This window comes from Psammomys obesus, unplaced genomic scaffold (assembly GCF_907164565.1).
Source record: "Psammomys obesus unplaced genomic scaffold, mPsaObe1.curated_primary_1811, whole genome shotgun sequence".
Classification (NCBI taxonomy): domain Eukaryota; kingdom Metazoa; phylum Chordata; class Mammalia; order Rodentia; family Muridae; genus Psammomys; species Psammomys obesus.
This window is the reverse complement of record NW_026596040.1, coordinates 37,956,360-37,974,673: the sequence shown is the minus strand read 5'-3', so window position 1 is coordinate 37,974,673 and position 18,314 is coordinate 37,956,360. Positions and strand designations below refer to the sequence as shown.

The following is an 18,314-nucleotide window of genomic DNA, read 5'->3' as shown; positions in this document are numbered from 1 at the left end:
TTTTTCTTTCTCTCCCTCTTCTTTTCTCTCTCTCTCTCTCTCTCTCTATTTGTCTTATAGAGAAGCAATTTATTAGCAGAAATTGTGAACCCTCTTTCTACAGACGCTAACAGAAAGTCTCAGGCAGTCTTCACCTGAGTCGCTGGGCTGATTTGGGTTTCTTTGCTAAAAAGACACACGGAAAAGTTATCTGAAAGATGAGATGTGGCAGACACCAAATACATTTCCCTCAGCCGCTTGTCAGAGGCGCGTTTGTTTTCCATCTTTTCTTTCCCTTTTCTCAGTGTGCGTTGTCTTCAGACTCCGATACCAGAAATCAGAACAGAACTGTACCAGTTTGGAAAACGGTGAGATCCTGTCTGCAAATACAAGGTCTGAGGATGTAGCTCAGCGGTGGCGCAGTTGCCTCGCATCTGCATGGGTCAGTTCAATTCCTGGTAATTAAAAAACAAAACAAAACAAAAAACAAAACACCCAAAACCAAAGCAAAATGACAACAACAAAACCCCGTATAGATCATAATAATTTTCTTCTCCAGGGCCTGCACTGCCTTTAAGTGAGTCAGACATCGCGTTGGAAGCGTAGGTCTCTGGAGCTCTTTTCTTGCCAAGTGGAGACGCATCCCATTCTCTCCAGGTCCCGAGTGCAGCACGTGCCCCATTTTAAGGACGAGTCTGCAAAACTCCCAGCACCGTGTGTCACCCTTCCCGGGGCGAGCCGCCAAGCCGGGGAGTGACGCTGCAGAGGTGGAATTTTGGGCGTCGGAAGCGTGGGGTGGCGGAGCAGGGTCCCCTGGAGGAGGACTGTGTCACCAGCAGGTGGCGCGCTAGCCGCAGGCCCCGCCGCGTCCTCCGAGCCGAAACTTGAACAGGACGTTAGAGCGGGTGTTGGAGGCGAGCGGTTCCCGGGAGCCCAGCTGTTGGCTCCCTCGAGGAAGTGGCAGGAGCAGGGAGCGGACACGATGTTGGAGTGACGCCACGATTCGGACGTCGTGAGCTTCCTTCGGGAAGGCTTCGCGAGTGGGTGAGTACTGGGCGGCACTCGGGAAGCGGAGCCCCGTGCCTTCAAGGCACGGTTCCCAGTTTGCAGTGCCTGGCACCGCGGCCCTCCGAGACCGACGTTACTGGACGGAGGTTGCGGAACGAGAAGGGCGCGCGCGAAAGCCCGGGAGGCGGGCGCTCCGGAGCCGCGCTCGGCGGAGGGCGCGCGCGTGTGCCCGCCGCCAGATGGCGCTGCGCAGCTTGCTCCGGGCCGCCCGCCAGGCACCGCGGGTTCCCGCCGCCGCGGCGGCCGCTCTAGCCGGCAGGCGCTGCTCTGTGGTTCCGGGCGGAAGTGAGGCGCAGAGCGGAACGGCCTCTGGTGACATTTTCTTGGGGCGGCGCGGACGACTGAAGGGAATTGGTGTTGGAGGCGGCGGAGGCGGCGAGCTTTACTCTGCCCCCCTGCAGGGGCTCCGGGCCGCGCTCCGCTGCTCGCCGCTGGGAGTTGTCGGAGGAGGAGGGGCCGGCGAGGCCGCCGCGGCCCGAGTCTGCGGCCCGTCAGCGCCGCCCGGGTGGGCGCGTGCCCCGACGGGGCGCGCGGGGCCGGCGAGGAGGCACGGGCAGCGGGACGCAGGTGAGGCGCGCAGGGGCGCGGGGCCGCGCGGCCTTGGTTGCGGGGCGGGCCGCGGGGTCGGGGCTCGCGTTCCGGGGAGGGGCGCGCGAGGCTGGGGGGAGCGGGCCGGACTGAGGGCTCTGCGGCGTCCGAGCGTGGGGTCACGGCGGCGGAGGCGCGGCCCGGACCCCTAGCTCGCCCGCCGCGGGTGACCCTCGCGTCCTTTGCCCGGCCGAGTGCCCTCCCGCGGCCGCTGGCACCGAGGGGATGGCGGGCCGGAGGGGCCGAAGCCCCCAGGCCCCGCAGAGTTGTGTTGGAGCAACTTTCCGGAGCCCGGCCCCGCGGGGGCAGCTGAGGCGGCGGCACGGCCAGCCCGGACGGTCCCGGAGGCTGGCGCGGACACCAGAGCCGCGGGGAGCCCCCCTCCGGCGGTGGCCTTGGAGGAGCGAGGAAGGGCTCCCCGGGCTTCGCGCTGTCCTCTGGCCGCTTCCGCGACTGTCGGTCGGCAGATGCCCGGAGTCGGTGTGCATGGGTCTCTGACATTGACCCACGAGTTTGTCAACTTTAAGGGCCAACGCAGATGTATTCTGACGACCCCCTGATGAAGGACTCCCCCCAATTCTCAGCGTACCCCCTCCCCCCAGTATTATCTCACCATAGATCTCAAACACTGTTTTATAGTCTGTATGTTCTTTTGTGGAGCGGCCCGTCAGACTCGTATGCCATTCATTCTCACCTTTGAATTACCCTGTCTTTAGCACACAGTCGAGGCTTAGCGGTTGAGGGAAAGAACCCGTGCAGCCCCTTCCGGATCCTTCACCGCTCAGGCAGTTTGTGCTTGCAGCGCTTTTGGTTTTGTGTTTGAGCTTTTGTATCTGAATCTTTGTATCCATTTGGGTGGAAGTCCCGCTGATGATGCTTTGTAAAGGTCGGACTGCTTAATTATAAATGGATCTGTCAGTCTTAGGTTATTACTGTATAGTGTCGTTAGGCTCATGTTAACCGTTTGAATCACTCTCTCCTCTTGCGGTATTTTAAGGTTGGAGGCTATTAACTTTGTAATGTAGTTTTGCTAATCCTGGCAATCTAGATTTCTCCAGTAATCAGAGCATTGCTGTTTGGTTTAACAAGCAGTTTCGAGACCTGCAGTTGATGTGTGTCATCTGCTATCTTGAAGAATTACAGCGGTAACCTCCCCACCCCCTTTTTTGAGGAGCATGTTTATACGCTAACATAATGTTAAACACAGTGCATTGTGCAGAGTAGATTGTCAAAACGTGTAATTATTAAATTTAGGAAGCCAAGATGTTCTTGAGTTCAGTGACCTATATACTACTTTAAAAAGAATTTGACTGAAATTTTAATTCATTTGTATTACACGAGAAGGAAAAGTATTTTAAACCTACAAATTGACTTTCTTTAGAGTGCTTCTCAGTAATGCTGTTATTGTTGTTGTTTTGGTTTTGGGATTTCCCTGTGTAGGCCCAGGCTGTCCTGGAACTAGCTCCCTAGACTAGGTTGACCTGAACTCAGATCCATCTGTCTGCCTCTACCTCCCAAGTATTGGGATTAAAGGCCTGTGTCTCTACAGCTGTCTGTGTAATAACGTATTCTTAAAAGGGTAAGCTACAGTCTGACTCTGTGTCTCTGCCCCCACCCCCAGTTGTGTGTGTGTGACTGGGTTTTGTGACTGCTTCTGAACTCTTCATTCTCCTGCCTCAGCCTTCCAAATGCTAGCTAGGATTACAAGTGTTCACCACCATGCCCTGCTTTCTGTTAACATAGGTGTAAACATCAGTATAAATGCGTAGAATCTGGAAGACAAGGAGAAGTGACAAGATAGCTGTAACTAGAGGACCACGTTAATCAGATTTATATTTTTAAAAGATTATGTATAGAGTATTCTGCCTGTATGCCACAAGGGGGCACCAGATCTCATTATAGATGGTTGTGAGCCACGATGTTGTTGCTGAGAATTGAACTCAGGACCTTGGAAGAACAGTCAGTGCTCTTAACCTCTGAGCCATCTGTCCAGCCTCATCTTGTAGTGCAGGCCAGTTTCATTGCTCTTGCTTCAACTGTGCTCAGATTTCTTTTTCCTTTGAGTTAAATTTTTATGTTTGGGTGCATGTGTTGTTTCCGTAAGTGGAGGACAGAGGAGTTTGTGGGAGTTGGTTCTCCACTTCCATCATGTGAGTTCCAAGCATTGGGGCAGGTATCTTTTTAACCTACGGAACTGTCTTGGCTGGCTGTATAAGTCAGATTTTTTAATGTGATGCCCCTTCAACTTTGTGGAAAGTGGATTGGATTTTGGAACAAGAAACTTGGCCATCCTTAGCATCATTTTAAGTTCACAGTGCATTTTGATATTAGTAATTCAGTTTGTGTGTGGCAGGGAGGGACAGGGTCCAGGCTGGCCATGAATTTGTGGCAGTCCTTCTCCCTCTGTCTCTGGAGTGCTGGGATTGCAAGTGTGTGCATTACTCCTGGCATTACACCGCACGCATTCATATGAGACTGTCATGGTACATGTGACTAATTCAAGCCCTACATGTTAAGATAAGTCTAACTTTGAAGTATAATGCAATTCACCAAGAGCAGCAGCTCTCAGCCTATCAGTCTTAACTCCTTTGGGGTTCTAACAACCCTCACACAGAGGTTGCATATCAGACATTTACATTATAATTCATAACAATAACAAAATTACAGTTGTGAAGTAGCAATGGAATAACTCATGGTTACAGTTCACCACAACATGAGGAAATGCCTTAAAGGGTTGCAGTGTTAGGAAGGTTGAGAACCACTTTGCTAGAGCTCTGTGTCCAGTGTATGGCCTTTAAAGGTTTTGCTCATGGTATTTGTGTTGACATCAGTAATTTTGAATTATTTTGTGTACATATTTCTGGCATTGACACTGCAATTCTCTTTTCTGAGCCAGGTGTGATGGCTCACATCTGTCATCCAACTGAGTCAGGGAGATTGCTCTGTTCAGGGCCAACATGGGTGACACAGTGAGATTCAGGACAGCCAGGTTATAATGTGGGACTGAATCTCAAAAATAAATCTGTTTACTACATAACTAATAATTTCTGTGAGCTTATGGAATTACTCATTATTCAAGAGGCTGTTTTTCTGGGATCCCTGATCTTACCATTTTGCTCAAACATGTGCATGACTAGACATGACAGATAGGCAATTTGAGTATTTTTCTCCCTTCATAAAGCTTGGATGTTGTAGAAACACATCCAAAATTTGGTGATTTTAGTAATAACACTTAGACTTTCATTTTCCTGCATGTAAGTACGTGTATGAAAATCATTTATAGAGTATATTATATTTACTGAGCTGACAGTGCTTGAAAATGCATGCAAAAGGCTAAAAATATATTGTTAATGTATGTTCTCTTGAAGCGTACTGATTTTAGTATATTATTATTGTTTGATTATCAATCTGTCTGTCTGTCTGTCTGTCTGCCTATCTATAGCTCTGGCTGGCCTGGGCTCTATAGACACCAGGCTGGTTTCCAATATCTGCCTGCTTCTGCCTCCCTCAGTGATTTTAATATATTACTTAAAAGAGTTGGGGCCCAAATTTTTCTTCACTAACTATAATTATGTAGGTAAAAGAAAATAGACATAATAATGGGCAAAATGGTGATACCTAGAAGAGATATGGAGAAAGAAGACAAAATATTCATATGGGACCTGTTTTTTTTGAGACAGAGTTTTACTATGTAGCCTTGGCTGACCTAAAACTCCCAGAAATCCCCCTGCTTCTGCCCCACCAGTGCTGGGATTAAAGGTATATAGACCACACCCTGGCTTGATGTGGCACCTCTTTTTCCTTGTCCCTAAACTACTGATTGTTAACACTTGCCAGAAGTTCCATAGAGCCATGATAGAGCATGCTCAAGAAACTTCAACAATTGAACCTGAGGTTTGAGGTGCGTTTCCAGGCAAGCACTTCCTGCTGGAGAACGGCCTCGGTGACATCATGAGTATCAAGCTCTGAGTTGCCTAGTGTGGCCCGAGCCTTGAGTTCTCAGAGGGGTGGCTGTGGGAGATAGACATAGGGCCAAGCAGTGAAGATATCTTAGTTCGCTAATGGGTTGTGAATTTTCTTTTAAGGTGACTCGTTCCTCCCTCAGTTGGAATGAAAACTCAACTAAAGACAGAGTATTATAGCCTAGGCTCCCTCTACTTAGCGTTCAGAGTGGTGGAATTACTGGTAGATACTACTGTACACCTGGCGAGGTGGGAATTCTTTGATTTATTTTTCCTTTCCACTTGGTGTGTGTGTGCGCGCGCGCGTGTCTGCGCTACGGTGCATGTGTGGAGAGCAGGCACAGCTCACAGGAGTTTGTTTCCTTACCATGCTGGTCCGTTCCAGGGATGAAATTCTTTAGGTTTGGCACTGAGCTCTTTTACCCACTGAGCCACTGAGCCATCTTACTAGCCTGGAAAATCTTCAGTCTTTTTTGTTTTTGTTTTTTGAGACATGGTTTATCTGTGTAGTCCTGGCTGTCCTGGAATCACTCTGTTGACCAGGCTGGTCTCAAACTCACAGAGATCTACCTGCCAGCCTCCTGAGTGCTGGGATTAAAGGCGTGTGCCGCCACACTCAGTTGTCTCGGTCTTTTTTAATCTCAGTTTTCCTCCCAGTGCTGGGGATTGTACCCAGGGTGTTGTGTGCTCTAGAAAGCTCTGTAACCTGGAGCTATTACAACCTTGCTCTGTTTTGCTTTGATTCTTGAACATAAGGCTAAAGAAATTTGGTAGTTTTTTTTTTTTTTAAATTAAAAAATTTTTATTTACTTTGTAAGTGTGTCTGTCTGATGAGGGTTGGGGTGAAAGGACAACTTGTAGGAATCTCCTCTCTCCTACCATGTGGGTTCCTAGATCATGCTCTGTTAGTTACTTTTTTGTGGCTGTGATGAGACACCATGACCAAGGCAGTTTATAGAAGAAAGCATTTAATTGGGGGCATGCTTACAGTTTCTTAGGATGAGTCCATGATCATCATAATAGGGAACATAGTGGAAGGCAGGCAGGGAGGCAGGCTCTGGAGCAGCAGCTAAGAGCTTATATCCTGATTCACAAACAGAAAGCAGAGATGGGGACCAGGGAGACTGAGACTGGCCTGGTGTGGGCTTTTGAAACCTCAAAGTGTCCCACCTTCTCCAGCAATGCCACATCTCCTAATCCCTCCCCAAACAGTTCCATCAACTAGGTACCAAGCATTCAAATATATGAGCCTATGTGGTCACTTTCATTCCAACCAGCACAGTGGCAGAGTACCTCTGCTGAGCCCTCTCACTGGCCCTCATAGTCGTTTTCCTTTAGTTGCTTTGAACTTGACTATTGTCATGCAACTTTATAAATTTTTTTTGTCAGTCTTTGTCTTTAAATGTACCCACTTATTTTTTCAGAACTCTCATTATTGAACTTAAGGGAAAGAAATAGTGCTTCTTGTGTGGGCAGCACCTCAGAACAGTGGGATTGATGTTCACTCAGTTTTCACACTCAGCCTACAGGGCCTTGTGGTAAAAGGAAGGAGCAGAGTTAGCTAAGAAAGTAACTTGTTCTTCTTTTCAGTGTTTCTGGGCTACTAGAAGAGGAAACACGCAAAACATATAGACTTATCAAAACATAGTAACAGTAGCTGGCAGTTCCTAATGTGATTTTAAAATACTTGGCCTGTATGACAGATTGGGTCAGTTATTGTATTTGGGATTTCTGGGTTTGACTTGATTCTTGTAAATTTAACATTGTTCCTTTTTATGCCTTTACTTAAAATAAAGAACTTTTCTTCACTCAGCCATGTTGTAAATCCACCATGGTCTTCGTTTTATTTACATATTTACCTTAATTTTTTTTTTTTTTTTTTAGTTAGATGGAAAGTGTAACTCTTATCAGCAAATCCTACTTCATGTGAATGTAGGTGAATTTTACAAAGTGGTTAAATTAAAACCCCATTTACTGAGTACAGTTCAGTGCCAAGTGGAGGTGGTTCATAGATAAAATAATTTCTAGCTAAGGAAATGATTCTAGTGAATCACATGATTCCTAAGTTTCCTTCCTGCCTTAGAATGTGAGCGAGAGGAAGTATGCTATAAGGGGAAAGTACTCACAACAGTTGTAGGCCAAAGCTGGTCTCTTCCTTTGTGAGCCATTTTCAATAAGGTGTTTGGAAAGCAGCATTTTTCTTCAATGGGGAAACTTTTTAAATTTATTTTTACATGTACTGCCAATCCTTTGCAATGTGTATCCACCTGAATTCAAGTTTATGTTTTGTTTGTTTTTTTTGTTGTTGTTTTGAGACTTTCTCTGTAGCCTTAGTTGTCCTGGAACTCAGTCTGTAGACCAGACTGGCCCTTGAACTCACAGAGATCCACCTGCCTGTCTCCCGAGTGGCTGGGATCAAAGGCTTGCACCACCACCTCATGGGTCAATTATGTATTAATAAATTAGTTTGGGTGGTTGTTCAGAGGGCATCAGTGGTAAACTTAATATTTTTGGAGTAGCTATATTCAGTTTTCAAAAATATATTTTATTTTTATCATTTTTATGTGTATTTGTGTTTATTTGTGTAAATATGTGCCCAGTTTGTGTTTGCTCAAGGAAACCAGAAAAGGGTGTTGGGTCCATTGGAGCTGGAATTGCAGGCAGTTGTAAACTGTCATTAATTGCTGCTGGGGACTGAACTTAGGTCTTCCGGAAGAGCAGGAAGCCCTCTCTTAACCACTAAGCCATTTTTTTTCCTAAACCCTAGAACAGCTTTTCTCTTCTTTCTCTTCTCCTCTCCCTCTCCCTCTCCCTCTCCTCCCTCCCCTTCCCTCCTCTCCTTCCTCATCCCTCTCTATCCCCCTTTCTCCCCCCTTTTCTTTTTTGTGCTTTCAGTTTTTATCTATGAATGGTCTGTTGGTATAAATCTCCAGAAGATTAAATGTTGTGGTAACCCTTTTCGGTTTTTTGTTTGTTTGTTTGTTCTTATGTTCTTTTAAATTTGTTGTCTTGGTTTTCTGATACTTCCATCAGAATTTTATTTTTAAATGGAGTCATCTGATTTTTAGAAATAACTTTTTTTTATGATGTTTAGAGTCAGTATTTTGTTAGCTGCCTTATAATTAGACAAAGGTATTGAGGTTAGGAAAGCTGGGTGTGGAGTTTTCCTTTCTCTGTTAAGAACAAAAACCTCATGTAGTTGATTTTAAACAGTGTCTTTCCTGTCTGCCTTAGTGTTATCTTAGCATGGAAGCATGTTCTTTCATCAAGTGTTATCATGCCACCTGTGATCCTGTTACTTGGAAGACAGAAGGCCTTGAACTCTAGACAGTCTTCCTGCCTCAGCTTCCTGGGTCTGGGATTACTGTAATGAATTACCATACCCATATGATAAAAAAGCTTAACATTTTTTTAACAAAACAATTTTTATGGTGTTTAACATAGCTTAGGATGGACTCAGACTAACTATATAGCTGATCTTGAATTCTTGATCCTTCTGCCCCTACTCCCAAGTGCTGTGACACCTAGGCCTGCACCGCCACTCCTAGATATTCTTTTTATATTATTTTTTTTTCTGAGGCAGGGTCTCACTGTGTAGCCTTTGCTGACCTGGAACTTGCTTTGTAGCCTCCCTAGTGTGCTTAGATTAAAGGTACCCACCACCTTGCCTTTATTTTTTATTTTAAAAAGTAGTTTTTAAAAATTGTAGGTGTGTGTGAGTGTCCAGGTGCCTGAGGAGGTCAGAAGAGGTTGTTGGGTCCCCTGGAACTTGAGTTGGAGGTAGTTGTGAGAATTCTGATAATGGGTGCTGGAAACTAAACTCCCTGCAAGAGCCATTTGACCACTGTATCATCTTTCCAACCTTGAGAAACACATAGTAACATTTAATCATTAAGTACTGTTTGTTTTTCTCTGCTACAATCTGAAGAACAACTTGCTATGGGCCTGAGGGTGTGTATAGAGTAGATAGATAGATTTTTTTTTTTTTTTGCATCATTTTTTTTTCATTTTTCTTAGGGACCTGAGGTTCCAGTGTTTGTGGCAGCCCATCTTTTTTAAATATCTAGCTTTCTTCTGAGAAAGTTAGAAAATGACAAGAGCAAGTATCTTGGGAGAAATTAAAAACTTGTATCATAAATTATTCTTTTCTTTTTTTTACTTCAAATTTTATTTTTTAAATAACTAGTGATTCTTTTTTTCTCATTTATTTTATTCACTTTACATCCTTGTTGCCCCTTTTCTCCTCCCCTCAAAGTCCTATCCTCAAAGGGGAGCTCCCTTTCTCATCTATCCCAGCTCATCAAGTTGCATCAGGACTGAACATGTACTCTTCTCCTGTCTCCTGTCAAGGCAGTTCCACCAGGAAAGTGATCAAAAAGCTGGCAAGTGAGTCCGTGTCCAGTGTAGAACCTTCCCTTACTAGAGTACCCACTTGAAGCCTAAGCTGCTCATCTGCTATACCTTTGTAGGGGTCTAGGCCCAGCTCATGCATGGTCCTTGGTTGATGCTTCAGTCTCAGCAAACCTCTCTGGACCCTGGTTAGCTGGCTCTGTTGTTTTTCTTGTGGAGCTGCTGTCACTTCCGGGTCCTTTTTTCTTTCCTCCCACTATTCCCCAAGACTCCCTATGTATCCACCAATGTTTGGCTGTGAGTCCAGCATCTGTTTTGAAGTGCTGTCGGGTAGAGCCTCTCTGAGTGAGGTCAGAAAGACACACATTGGTATGGACTCACTTATGAGTGGATTTTAGCCATATAGTACAAGGTAAGCATACTACGAGGCACAGACACAAAGAAGGTAAGTAATAGAGAGGACCCAAGTGAGGCTGCAAAAATCTCACCTGGAAGGGGAGAGAGACTAGACAGGGGTAATAGCTGAAGAGAAGGAACAAGATAGGAGAGGGGGCGCAGAGAGTCAAGAGGGTAGAGATCAGACCTGAGGAGAGCCTGCAGAGAAAAGAGAAACTGAGAGTGGGGACATCTCTGTGACAAACTAGAGACTTAACTTACTCTTGATTTACAGTAGTGGCGCTTTAGAGTGAGCGCATGAGGATCTCTTTCTTTGGCCTCCTACTTGATGCTAGCTTATTCACAGTCCTGGTGCAGGGCCAGGTGCGTGCTAGAAGTGGTCTCCTCTGCCACATGAAGTGACTTGAGCAGCTGTTATCACTGCTGGCTTGTTCATAGGGCTCATATCGGTATAGAAAAGTTGTCTGGCAGACATGCCAGGCTGCCTTCATGGCCGAGTCTGGCAGTTCATGTTTCTGTGCTCGTTAGTCTAGATCCAGCATGTTACTGATAACTCCATTCAGCTTTATTAATCTTAGTGTTCCTTTTATGTGCTTCAGCCCTTTGGCACTCATTACCCAGCCAGTTTCTCCCTTAAGGAAAGAAATACCAAACAACTGTTAATCACATTGAAGGGTAATACAGTTAATAATTCCTGGCGTCATGTGGGAGTGTTCAGGGTTCTTCATTATTTTATAAATGTGTTTTTATAGTTATTTAGATCAAGAACCAGATTTGGTCTTTGTGTTGTTTAGTAATCTCTACTTCATCTCTTTTTCTTTACATATCATTTATGAAGAAACTGAAAATTCCCACAGTCTGAATTTGTTAATTGTATTCCTGTAGTGGTGGTAAGCATTTTCTTTTGGCCCTTGCATGTTTCCTAATTGATGTCTTGTTTAGACAGTTGATCTGGTTTCATTTCTGGGATGTATATTCTTTCTTGTTCAGTTTTTCTTTTTGTTTTTTCTTGGATGGCAAGGAGTCACTGTAGTTAATGTTGAGTGCTTGCCTCAGGAGGCACATATTTTATTTTGTCTGTGATGTTAGCAGCTTGGTGGTCATTGTCCAGCTCCATTAATGAGTTTCTCCTGTTTCACCATTTCCAGCTGGGAGTCTTTTTTTTTTTTTTTTCTGAGAGTTGGGGAAGGATAAATCTGCTGTGAAGAAAAGTTTTTTGCACTATTTTGTAGGTGTTTTTCAGTCCTAATCTTTGGTTCCTGCATAGTTCGTATTATCTGTGCTACAGCTTCTCAGTGGAAAAACTAACATAAAATCCTTGCAAATTGTTGTAATTAATTTTTTTTTTTTTGGTGCCTTCTCTAGCTCCCAAATAATGAGCATGGAGACCTGTTACAATTATTAATAAGCTTCAAGCACCATAACTGGGCAGATACTGATTCATTCAAACCCATCTAAGCTAGTCTAGCTACTTCCCAGCCATGTGCCTTGTTACCTGGCCTCTCCGGTTCCCATGATGACTCCCCCATGGTGACCTCCTCCTCTTGGCATGTTGACCTTCTCCTGGCCAGGCCTCATGGCTACATTCTCATGGCTCAGAGACCTTCTCCCTCCCTGACTTGTAAGAGTCAGTTCTTTTCCTCTACCATGTGGCCTCAGGGATTAAATTTATGGTGACAGGTGCTTTTACCTGCTGAGTCATGTTGCCAGCCCTAGGTTTTTGTTTTGTTTTGTTTTCTTGACAATTTCTTCAGTATAGTATTAAAAGTATACAAGGGATTTTTTTTCTCCCAATCAGTTAAGACAATGGTGGCTTTATGTTTAAGGGAAAATTCTCAAATAAGCAGTATTTATGTATATAAAGTAGCATAGTATTTATTTATACTAATAGTTTGTGTTAATTGAGCCGTAGATGTAGACGATGTTGTTACATACTGTTTGCATTTTTTGTAGATGTTGTTTTGAAAAAGTAATTCATTTCTAAAGCCTTGTAACACATTTATATGTAGTCAGTGCTCAGAGAAATTAAACCAGAATATGCAATTTCAGTTCTTTTAAAAGCTATTTTCAGAATGTATTTTTATTTATTTGTATGTGTGTGCATGCGCGTGAGTGCTCTGGAAGCCAGGAGAGGGCATGGGAACCCCTGAACTAGAGGTATATAGGTGGTCAAGAGCTCTTTGGTGGCTGGGGACTGAACCCATCTTCTCTGTACGAGCAGCAAAGTGTTGTTTTTTTGTTTGTTTGCTTTTTCTTTTCTTTTTTACTTTTATCTCCATTTATTTTATATTATTCTTGTGCCATCCTTTTTGCTTCTTCAGTTTCTTCTGGGATATTTTTTTCTTCTGTACAACCTCTTCTTCTGACTTTGGAACAATTTGTTCCTTTTCAGTGAGGATCATCTCAATGTGGCAGGGGGAGCTCATGTATGGATTAGTACTGCCATGAGCTGTGTAGGTTCGATGGTGCATCTTAGGTGTCTTGTTTGCCTGGATATGTTCAATGACTAGAGAATCTATATCTAAACCCTTAAACTCAGCATTACTCTGCATTTTTAAGCATGTGCAGCAAAAATTCAGTACTGTTTTCTGGCCACCAACCTGACACCCCACTGTTTGACCTGGGCACACCTCCCGACTCCACCATTATACCGCCAGAATAAGTGACATCTTTCAGATACTTGGTAGCTTTTCAGATGTGCATACCTTTGATGGCCTGGGCAGTTTGCTGAGTGTTCTTAAAGTGAATACGGAGATTTGAACCTCTTGATTTGCATGATTTGGTAGGGTTTTCTGGGTCAAGAGCGTACTGAAGCATGGATCACCTCTGGCCACTTTCAGGAAGAGGCTTTTTTCCTTTCTTTTTTTTGGAGACACGGTTTCTCTGAGTAGTCTTGGCTATCCTGGACTTGCTTTATAGAACAGGCTAGCTTTGCCTGCCTCTTCCTCCCTGAGTGCTGGTGTTACAGACCTGCGCCACCGCTCCCGGTCATCAGCAAGTGTTGTTATCTACTGAGTTCGCTCTTTACCCATCAGTACTTGAGTGTGGATGGAGGTAAACTCTTCTGTAGCCCAGGCTGGCCTTAAGCTCCTTATCTTTTTACCTTAGCCCCACTTGTTTTCTTTCCATTTGTGTTAAGTATTATGAAAGAGTGAGGTTATTGAATGTATTTAATTAAAGCCTTTTACTATGGTCTTAATTTATCTTCTCCACATTTACATGTTGGAATCTTAACTCCCAACATTGGTGAGGCTTTGGGAGGTGATTAGGTCATGAGGGAATCTGCCAGAATGAGTGGGATTAGTGCCTTTATAAAAGAGGCCAGAGAAAGATTAGATGAGATCAGGATCTTTCAGGCTTGATTGGCTGTGGGCACTGGAGAGGAATTAGGTTGCTTGCCCCTTCCACCATGTGAGGATTCAGTGAAGAGGAGCATTCTGTAAACCAGGAAGCAGACCCTTGCCAGATACCAGATCTGTCAGAGCCTGGTTACTAGGCTTTCTAGCTGCTATAACTGTTTAAGCCACCTCCTCTCTGATATATTATAGAGGCAACATGAATGCACTAAGGGCATTTTTCTTCCAGAAATACTTTAAGAAAACTCTGTGTGTATGTATGAAGTGAGTGAGGGTGTGTGTGTGTGTGTATAGGGTTTGGGATTTTGGATAAGAGTTCATTGTGTAGGCCTTGAATTTGCACTGTTTCTCCTTTCTCTGCCTCCTAAGTCCTTGACTTATTTATTTGAGACAGACTCTTGTTTTAAAGCTCAGGCTGGTCTTGAACTTCTCATCCTCCTGCATTAGTTTCTCGAACACTAAGATTGTAGGCAGACACTAGGTTTAAAATTTTTTTAAAGGAGACTGTGGCTGAGGAAAATTTATTTTAAAGGACTCTGTTTTAAACCTTTGTGAATGTAGTTGTGTATTTGCCATCTTCAGGGAAATCTGAGGTAGAAGCTTTGCAGGTTGAAGGCTGAGTCAAAGTTTGTCTCAAACTTTGCTTCAAAATAAAATTAAAAAGGGGCTGGGTATATAGCCCAGTGGTAGAGCACTTGCCTAGTATGCATGGCACTTTGTTTCAACCCTCAGTAATATAAAACCAAACTTTTATTTATTTGATCTAAAGCAGAGTGGGTTTAATTAACATTCTTTGTCTGCCTCCTTTTTTCCTCTCACTTTGTAGACCTAGCTAGCCTGGAATGTAGGCCAGGCTGGCCTGTAACTAGCAGAGATCCATTCGCACCTCTGCCTCTAGAGTACTTGGGGGTGTGAAGCACCATGCTTTGTCCTATTAAGGATATAGTAGTATAGATCCTACCCCAGAGGGTTAAAGGAAGAGAAGCACCGAGAAGGAAGACAGATACACCAAGGGCACTGTGAGTGTCAGCTTCTCAAGGAAGAGTGGTGTCATTTTTGAGAAGGGATTATAGGCATGTCCTAACTTACCGAGTTTATCTGGTGCTGGACATCCACCCTTGGGCTTTTTGTGATGCTATGCAAGCACTCTACCAAGTGAGCCCCAACCCCAGCCCCAGCCCCAATCCCAGTGCTGCCTTTAAAGCATTACAATCTAATTTATGTTTTGTAGAACTCTAAACATTTAGAATGTTTATATTTGGTTAAAGTTGATGCTAGTGTCCAGACTTGAAGCAGGGTGGAAATTCAGAAAGTGTTCTAAATACACCTTTCTAAATATATCTTGACCATTGACCTATATATTCTATTCTTAGAAATGAGTATTTATTTCTGGTTAGCATGATCAGTGATAAAAATTAATAAATTCATCTCAAAACATAAATAGAATTTTTTAAAGATAGTTGTCAATGTAGGTACATTTTATTTTTTATGTGCTGGAAATCAAACCCATCATGCTCTACTTACAGGATCCATTTGTAGCTCCAAATTACAGCTTGCTTGTTTGTTTACTTAATCATTTATTTTTGCTTTTTCGAGACAGGGTTTCTCTGTATAGCTTCTCTGTGTAGCTGTCCTGAAACTCATTCTGTAGACTAGGCTGGATTTGAACTCAGAGAGCTGCCTGCCTTTGCCTCCTGAACTCTGGGGTTAAAGAGGTGTGTACCACACTTGGCTACAGCTTTTTAAAAAGCCCAAGAATAAGCAATAATATATTTGTCATTTAAAATAGAAAAGGTGTGTGCAGTAGTGCACGTGGGAGGTGGAGGCAGGAAGACTAAGAGTTGAAAATAAGGTCTGGTTCGAAGCCTCTGGGCAGCACACATCCCTGTCTCAAAATAAACCTTTAAAATCCAGACCGGTAACAAATTATCAAAAACTCACCATCAACTTGTGGTCTTCTTGCCTTAGCTTCCCAGTGCTGGGGTTATAGGCAAAATATCTTGAATATATGTTTCACTTTCTGTATGCCTATAGGACTTTTCAGAGAATAAATCTCTTTCTTTTTTTTATTTTATTTATTATGGATACTGTATTCTGCCTGCATGTATGCTTCCACACCAGAGGAGGGCACCAGATCTCATTATAGATGGTTGTGAGCCATCATGTGGTTGCTGGGAATTGAACTCAGGACCTTTGGAAGAACAGCAAGTGTTCTTAACCTCTGAGCCATCTCTCCAGCCCCTAAATCTGTTTCTTTATTCATGAGTTTTACCAGTTTTGTAGGGGAAGTGTGTATATGGAAGTCTTCATACTATTTCTCTAGAATCTCAGAAACTCACAGTACTGTGTTTTTAAAAGTTTTTTTTTTTTTTTAAATGTCATCAAGACATTAATGTGATGTATCAGATCTGTAAGATTTTTTTTCCCCCCATACAGGGTTTCTCTATGTAGCCCTCACTGTTCTGGAACTCACTCTGTAGACCAGGCTGGCCTCAAATTCACAGAGATATGCCTGCCTATGCCTCCTAAGTGCTGAGATTAAAGGTGTGCACTAGCACTGCCCAGGTGTAAGAACATTTTAATTAAAAAATTTAGTTTGTGTGTGTGTGTAGAGGGGTTTTGGCACTTGGGCATGTGGAGGTCAGATAACTTACTGGAGTTAGTCCTAGGGGTCAAATTTCAGTAGTTTGGTAGTAGGTTTAGGAGCAGGCATCTCTCTCTCTCGTCTGAGACGTCTCACCAACCCTACTTCAGTTCTATGATGGCAGGCTCTAGATATTAAGTGGGGTTTTTGATGTTATTTTCTCTACATCTTTTTTGTGTCTTTTTTTTCTTCTCTTCCTCCTTTTTGATTTTACTTTTTTTATGCATATTTAAAGAAAATTTGTATAGTATAGTTCTTTGGGGGTTTGAATATGCATTTGTAGTTTGAGTTGATGTTCTGTGAATTGATTCTTTTTCTGATTGAACCCAGAAACTCACACATTTGAAGTAAGCGTTCTACCACTGAGCTACATCTCTAGGGTTTTTTTTTTTTTTTAATTTAAAAAAAGACATTGTTTATTTGTAGCTTGGCCTTGAATTTTTGGCCCCCCTTTTCAGCCTCCCAGTACTGGGATTATAGGCCCATGCTATTATGTCTGGTTTCTTTTGTACATTTTGAAATTTCCTTGCTAGAAGTTCCTACTTGCCTAAAAGTAATGAAGACCCTAAGTTGGCAATACTGTCCTTTGCTTGCTTGCTTGCTTGCCTTTTTAGGTTTTCTAGATCATCTAGAAGATATATATTTGAATTCTAATGTGGTAGTTTTTAAGAATGGCCCCCATGGGCTCATATATTTGAATGCTTAGTCATCAGGGAGTGGCACTATTTGAGAAGGATTAGGAAGTGTGTCCTTGTTGGAGAAAGTGTGTCACTGGGGGCTAAGTAGCTTCATCCATGCTGCCATGTCCCTTTGCCATGATGATACCAGAGTAAGCCTCTGAAATTGTAAGCAAACCTCCAATAAATTTATTTTATAAGAGTTGCCTTAGTCACAACATGTTTTCAGCTCCATAAAATAGTGACTTAAGACATCCAGACAAGCGAAGGTCAGGCAGTGATATCAGATTCTCTGGGTACTGATCTCCCTGTCTCTCCTGGACATTTCCTGATAGATCTGTTGGTACATGTTACTGTTTTTACCTGGCTTTCCTTTCAGCTAATGGTAGAACCCAGTATGATGGTCTCAGCTTAGGAGTATCATTTCTGGCCATCTTACTTTGCCCTGGCCTACAATTTGATCTGTTACTATATTACTGGCATTTGCCTCATGGCAGCTTTCATTCAGAGTTTTAGCCTAGTGTGTGTGTGTGTGTGTCTGTGTGTCTATGTCATGGTAGTGGTGGTACTGGGATTGAAGGCATGCACTACCACTCCTGGCTTTTAAACTCTTTTTTTTTTCTTTTTTAAAATATCTTTTTGATTGAAATTTCATAGACTATATTCTGATTTATGGTTTCTTCTCCTAGACTTTCCCTTCCTCCTCACCCATCCAACTCCGTGCCTTTTTTTTTCTTTCTCTGTAGAAAACAAACAGGCAAAACCAAAACAAACCCAAACAAAACAAAACAAAACAAAAAAGAAACAAAAACAGAAAGAAAGAAAATGCATGAGAAACACAGACACTCAAAACAAAACCTATAGAACCAAAAAAATCAGAAACCATAATATATAAGGAAAAGACCCGTATGATTAAAAAAAATGCTTAAACAAAACAATATAAGACAGAAAATCTACAAAAATACTATTGAGTTTGTGTTGTTTCTCTATTGCTAGATCTGGGGCCTACCCTTCATTGTGGTTTATATGAACAGTGAATTCTATTGGATAAAACTGTTCTTTTTCCATCCCAAGAAGTTATCATTGGGAGATAGATTCTTGATTAGGGGTGGGAGCTCATGTCCACTTCCCCCTCTCAGTATTGGGACCCCATCTGGCTTGATCCTGTGTTGACTCTATGCATTCTGCCATAGTCTCTGTGAGTTTATCTGTGTATTAGTCCTGTTGTGTCTGGAAGACACTGCTTTTGTGTGTGTGTGTGTGTGTGTGTGTGTGTGTGTGTGTGTGTGTGTGT

The 18,314-nt window shown here is 43.3% G+C and overlaps 1 protein-coding gene and 1 pseudogene across 3 annotated transcripts in view; one reads left to right on the top strand and one right to left on the bottom strand.

Moving 5' to 3' along the window:
* Positions 1–892: 892 nt before the first annotated feature.
* Positions 893–18,314, top strand: part of Ark2n (arkadia (RNF111) N-terminal like PKA signaling regulator 2N) — an 86,611-nt gene continuing 69,189 nt past the window's right edge. For 2 of the 3 annotated variants that reach the window (XM_055622542.1, XM_055622540.1), the window contains exon 1: positions 1,352–1,614. The gene's annotated coding sequence lies outside the window, so the exon portion shown is untranslated. Of the gene's footprint in view, positions 1,024–1,351; positions 1,615–18,314 lie in introns of those variants that run through there. The other variant, XM_055622541.1, reaches the window with a different exon arrangement.
* LOC129687920 (60S ribosomal protein L17-like) lies at positions 12,623–13,160 on the bottom strand (annotated as a pseudogene).